Source organism: Capra hircus, chromosome 10 (genome assembly GCF_001704415.2).
Source record: "Capra hircus breed San Clemente chromosome 10, ASM170441v1, whole genome shotgun sequence".
In the NCBI taxonomy this organism is placed as follows: Eukaryota; Metazoa; Chordata; class Mammalia; order Artiodactyla; family Bovidae; genus Capra; species Capra hircus.
The window spans coordinates 73,108,009-73,114,898 of NC_030817.1; positions in this window are offsets into that span (position 1 = coordinate 73,108,009).

The following is a 6,890-nucleotide window of genomic DNA, read 5'->3' on the forward strand; positions in this document are numbered from 1 at the left end:
TCTTGTTTTTACATCCATTTAGCCACTCTGTCTTTTGATTAGAGCATTTAGTCCATTTATGTCTAAAGTAGTGTGTATGTTCTTATTACCATTTTGTTAACTCTTTTGGGGTTGGTTGGTACAGTGTTTTTGTTTTTTCTCTTCCCTTGTGAGCTGATGACTCTTTAGTGTTGTTTGGATTCTTTCTCTTTAGTTTTTATCTATCATAGATTTTTGCTTTGTAGTTGCTGTTGTTCATTCACTCAGTCATGTCCAGCTGTTTGTGACTCTATAGACTGCAGCACAGCAGGCTTCCCTGTCCTTCACCATCTCCTCGAGCTTGTTCAAAGTCATGTCCACTGAGTCAGTGAAGCCATCCATCCATCTCATCCTCTGTCATCCCTTTCTCCTCTTGCCTTCGATCTTTCCCAGCATCAGGGTCTTTTCTAACGAGTTGGCTCCTAAAGAGAAACAGCATTAGGTGGCCAAAGTATTGGAGCTTCAGCATCAGTGCTTCCAATGAATATTCAGCATTGATTTCCTTTGGGATTGACTGGTTTGCCCTCCTTGCAGTTCAAGGGACTCTCAAGGTTTGTAGATACTGTGAGATTATATAAAGCCAGCTATATACAGGATGTAAGTTGGTGATCTCTTAATTTCAAATACTTTTTTAACAACCTTACATTTATACTCTTAAAGTAACTGTTTTTTGACATTATATTTTACATCTAATTTTTGTGTGTACCCCTTAACTGCTTACTGTGGATATAGATGATTTTCTACTTTGTTTTAACCTTCCTACTAGCTTTGTACATTTGGCTTTTCTACTCTTCTTGTATATTTGCTTACACCGATGAACTGTTTCTTTCTGTGTAATTCTCACGTTTCTAGCTGTGGCCTCTCTTTTGCTTAGAGAAGTCTCTTTAACTTTTCTTACAAAACTGATTTGATGGTGTTGAACTCAAGTTTTGGTTGTCAGTAAACCTTCTGATCTCTTCAACAAATCTGAATGAGAACCTTGCTGAATAAAGTATTCTTGGTTATAGGTTTTTACTTTTCATCACTAAATACATCATGCCATTCCCTTCTAGCCTGCAGAGTTTCTGCTGAAATGTTATGTGATCACCTTATGGGAAACTCCTTTGTATGTAACTTGTTTTTCCCTTGCTACTTTTCATATTCATCTTTGATTTTTGCCATTTAATTTTCCTTTTATATTGGAGTATAGTTATTTGCAATACTGTGTTAATTTTAGGTGCACCTCAAAGAGATTTAATTATGCATAGACATATATCTATTCTTTTTCAGACTTCTCCCCCATATAGGTAATTACAGAGTATTGAGTAGAATTCCTTGTGCTCCTTGTTGTTTATCTATTTTAGATACAGTAGTGTGTATATGTTAATCCCAACCTCCTAAATTATCCTCCCCCTCACCTTTACCCTTTGGTGCCATAAATTTGTTTTCTCAGCCTGTGAGTCTGTTTATGTTTTGTAAATAAGTTTATTTTTATCATTTTTTTTAGATTCCACATATAAGTGATATCATATGATATTTGTCTTTCTCTGACTGATTGACTTCACCTAGTGTGAAAATCTCTAGGTTCACCCATGTTGTTGTGAATGGCATTATTTCATTAGTTTTTATGTCTCGGTAATATTCTATTATACATATATATATATATATGCCTTTTCATCTGTTGATGGACATTTAGGTGGCTTCTACGTTTTGACTATTGTAAGTAGTGCTCCAATGAACACTGGAGCGCATGTATCTTTTCAAAGTATAATTTTTTTCCCAGATATATGCCCAGGAATGGGATTACTGGATCATATGGTAGTTCTATTTTTAGTTTTTTAAGAAACCTCCATGCTTTTGTCCATAGTGTCTGTACCAATTTACATTGCCACCAACAGTGTAAGGGGGTTCCCTTTTCTCCAGACCTTCTCTGGCATTTATTGTTTGCAAACTTTTTATGATGGCCATTCTGACTGGTGTGAAGTAATACACTGTAGTTTTGATTTGTATTTCTCTGCAGCCATGAAATTAAAAGTTATGGCTTTTAATTGAAAGTTATGACAAAATTGAAAGTTATGACCAACCTAGATAGCATATTCAGAAGCAGAGACATTACTTTGCCAACAAAGGTCTGTCTAGTCAAGGCTATGGTTTTTCCAGTAGTCATGTATGGATGTGAGAGTTGGACTGTGAAGAAAGCTGAGTGCCGAAGAATTGATGCTTTTGAACTGTGGTGTTGGAGAAGACTCTTGGACTGCAAGGTGATCCAACAAGTCCATTCTGAAGGAGATCAGCCCTGGGATTTCTTTGGAGAGAATGATGCTGAACCTGAAACTCCAGTACTTTGGCCAGTTCATGCAAAGAGTTGACTCACTGGAAAAGACTCTGTTGCTGGGAGGGATTGGGGGCAGGAGGAGAAGGGCACAAGAAAGGATGAGATGGCTGGATGGCATCACTAACTTGATGGACGTGAGTCTGAATGAACTCTGGGAGTTGGTGATGGACAGGGAGGCCTGGCGTGCTGTGATTCATGGGGTCACAAAGAGTCAGACATGACTGAGCGACTGAACTGAATAGTGACGTTGAACATCTTTTTAAGTGCTTTTTGGCTATCTCTATTTCTTCTTTGAGGAAATGCCTGTTTAGAGTTCCAGCGCACTTTTTGATTGGGCTGTTTTGTTTTTTGATGTTGAGCTGCATGAGCTATCTGTGTATTTTGGAGATTAATCCCTTGTCAATTGCATTGTTTGTAAACATTTTCTCCCATTCTGTGGGTTGTCTTTTCATTTTGCTTATTGTTTGCTTTGCTGTACAAAAGCTTTTAAGTTTAGTTAGGTCCAATTGTTTATTTTGTTTTTATTTTTATTATCATTACTCTAGAAGGTGGATCCAAAAAGATACCACTGTACTTTATGTCAAATAGTATTCTGCCTATGTTTTCCTCTAAGAGTTTGGGATGGTGGTGGTGGTGGGGTGTGTGTGTGTACGTGTACGTCCCTGGTAGCTCAGACGGTAAAGAATCCACCTGCAATGCAGGAAACCTGGGTCAGTCCCTGGTTTGGGAAGATCCCCTGGAGGAGGGCATGGCAATCCACTCCAGTATTCTTGCTTGGAGAATTCCATGGACAGAGGAGCCTAGCCTAGCAGGTGGTGTGAAAGAAAGTCTGCTAGGCTAGGCTCCTCTGTCCATGGGGTCACAATAAGTCACACACTACTGAGTGATTCAGCACAGCACAGGTTTGTCTAATATGAATCTCTCTCTCTCTTTCTCTCTGTCTCTCTCTCTCCAGTATGGTATAATCTGGAGTCAGTGAGCCTAATTTCTCCAGCTCTGTTTTTCTTTCTCAGGATTGCTTTGGCTCTTCGGGGTCTTTTTTATTTCCATACAAGTTTTAAGATTTTTTGTTGTTGTTCTAGATCTGCAAAAAATGCCATCAGTAATTTGATAGAGATTTTGCTTTGGGTAGAACAGTCATTTTGACAATATTGAGTCTTCCAATCGAAGAACGTGGTATATCTTTCATCTGTTTCTGTCATCTTCAATTGATACTTCTTTTGTTAGTGTCTTACAGTTTTCAGAGTAGAGGTCTTTTGACTCCTTAGGTAGCTTAGGTATTCCTTAGGTATTTGACTCCTTAGGTATTCCTAGCTGTTATATCCTTTTTGATGTAATGATAAATGTAATTATTTCCTTAATTTTTCTCTCATTGTAAGTATGTAAAAATGCAAGAGATTTCTGTGTATTTAATTTGCATCCTGCAACTATGCTGAATTAATCTGGTAGCATCTGTAGGATTTTCTATGTATAGAATCATGTCATCTGCAAACAGTGACAGTTTTATGTCATTTTTCCCCCCAGTTTGGGTTCCTTTAATTTCTTTTTCTTCTCTGATTGCCTTGGCTAGGAAATTCCAAACCATGTTAAGTAAAAGTGGCAAGAGTATAGACATCCTTGTCTTGTTCCTGATTTTAGAGGAAATGATTTCAGATTTTCACCATTGAGTATTATGTTAGCTTGGGTTTGTCATATATGCTTTTTATTATATTGAGGTTTGTTCTCTCTATACCAAATTTCTAGAGTTTTTTTTTTTTAAATCATAAATGGTTGTTGAATTTTGTCAAAAGCTTTCTCCACATCTCCTGAGATGATCATATGGTTTTTATTCTTCAATTTTTTAATGTGTTTATCACAGTGATTAATTTGCAGATATTGAAAAATTCTTGCCTCTCTGGGATAAATCCCACTTGATCATGGTGTATGATACTTTTAATGTAGTATTGGATTCAGTGTGCTAGTATTTTGTTGGAAATTTTTGTGTCTATATTCATTAGCGATATTGCCTGTAATTTTCTCTTTTTGTGTGTGGTATCTTTGGTTTTGGTATCAGGGTGATGGTGGCCTCATAGAATGAGTTTCAGAGTGTTCCTTCCTCTGCATTTTTTTTTTTTTTGAAAAAGTTCAGAAGGATAGGCGTTACCTCTTTTCTAATGTTTGATAGAATTTTCCTGTGAAGCCATCTGGTCCAGGAATTTTGTTTGTTGAGAGTTTTGTTTGTTTGGGGGTTGTAATTTCTTTTTTGGCTGTGCTGCAAGGCCTGCGAGATCCCAGGTCCCTGGCCAGAGATCAAACCCAGGCTGCCGGCAGTGGAAGCACTGAGACCTAACCACTGGACCACCAGGGAATTCCCGTTGGGAATTTTAAAATCACAGTTTCAGTATCAGTGCTTGTGTTTGGTCTGTTCACATTTTCAATTTCTTCTGGGTTCAGTTTTGGGAGACTGTACCTTTCTAAGGATTTGTCCATTTTTTCTAAGTTGTTCATTTTATTGGCGTATAGTTGCTTGTAACAGTCACTTACGATCCTTTGCATCTCTGCGGTGTCCATTGTAATTTCTTTTTCAATTGTAATTTTATTGATTTAAGCCCTTTTCCTTTTCTTCTTGATGAGTCTGGCTAAAGATTTATCAGTTTTATCTTTTCACAGAACCAGTTTTTCATTTCATTGGTCTTTTCTATTGTTTTCTTCATCTCTATCTCATTTCTGCTCTGATCTTTATGATTTCTTTTCTGCTAACTTTGGGTTTCATTTGTTCTTTCTCTAATTGCTTTAGGTGTAAAGTTAGGTTGTTTGTTTGGGATTGTTCTTGTTTCCTGAGGTAAGATTGTGCTGCTATAAACTTCTCTCTTAAAATTGCTTTTTGCTGCATTGCAAAGGTTTTGGATTGTTGTGTTGTGTTTTGATTTGTCTCTAGGTAATTTTATTTCCCCTTTGATTTCTTCAGTGATCCACTGGTTGTTGAGTAGCATATTGTTTTTCCTTTATATATTTGTGTTGGTTAAAGTTTTTCCCTTGTAGTTGATTTTTCATCTCATAGTGTTGTGGGAAAGAGGCTTGATGTGATTTCAAATTTTTAAAATTTAACTCTGCCACCAGTGTTTTGTCTGCAGTGAGGTACAGCCACCCCTGCTTGCCCAGGAGACCCTCCAAACCCAGCAGGTAGGTCTGGCCCTCGCTCCTATGAAGTCATTGCTTTTTCCTCTGGGTCCTGGTGCTCATGAGACTTTGTGTGCACCCCCAGGGAGTAGAATTTGTTTCCCCTAGCCCTGTGGAGTTCCTGCATTCAAGCCCTGTTGGCCTTTAGAGTTAAATGCTCAGGGTGCTCCTCTGCTTCCTGCTGTCAGACCTGGGGCTCTCCAGGTGGGAGAGCCTGACCTGGGGCCAGAAACTTTTACTTTTGTGGGAGAACCTCTATGATACGATTATTTCCCACCTTGTGGGTCGCCTATCCACTGGGTGTGGGATTTGTTTCTATCGCAAATGTGCCCCTCCTGCCTTCTCATTGTGGTGGCTTCTTTGTTTTTTGAAATAGAATATCTTTTCTGTAGGTTCTAGTCTTTTTTCAATCAATCGTGGTTCAGCAGTTAGTTTTGACTTTGGTATTTTCATGAGTAGGTGACCTCAGGTGCTTCTACTCTGCCATCTTGTCCCTGGCCCTGATTTTTGCCACTTTAATTACAATGTATCTTGGTATGGTTCTCTCTGTTTAGAATTTCTGTTTCCTGGACCTGGATGTGTTTCCTTTCCCAGGTTAGGGATGTATTCAGCTATTAGATCTTCAATACATTCTCTGCCCCTGCCTATATCTCTTATATATGACTACCTCTCTCTCTCTCTCTTTACTCACTCAGTTGTGTCTGACTCTTGTGACCCCATGGACTGTAGCCCGCCAAGCTCCTCTGTCCATGGGATTCTCCAGGCAAGAATATTGGAGTGGGTTGCCATCTCCTTCCCCAGGGAATCTTTCCAACCCAGGAAGTGAACCTGGGTCTCCTGCATGGCAGACAGATTCTTTACTGACTCAGGTATGAGGGAAGCTCCATATATAACTATTAGATCAGATAAGATCAGTCGCTCAGTTGTGTCCAACTCTTTGCAACCCCATGAATCACAGCACGCCAGGCCTCCCTGTCCATCAGCATCTCCTGGAGTTCACTCAAACTCACTTCCATCGAGTCTGTGATGCCATCCAGCCATCTCATCCTCTGTCATCCCCTTCTCCTCCTGCCCCCAATCCCTCCCAGCATCAGAGTCTTTTTCCAATGAGTCAACTCTTTGCATGAGGTGGCCAAAGTACTGGAGTTTAAGCTTTAGCATCAGTCCTTGCAATAGAGACCACTATAATGTAAACGTTAGTATGCTCAATACTATGCCTGAGGTCTCTTAAACTGTCCTTATTGCTTTTATTTCTGTTTAGGAATAGTGATATCCACTACTGTCTTTCAGCTTGCTGATAGAAAGGAACATATCATTTAGTTTATTAATACATTCTAGTGTATTACTCATCTCAATTATTCTTCATATGTTTGTTCATTTTCCAACTCTTTGTTTAAAG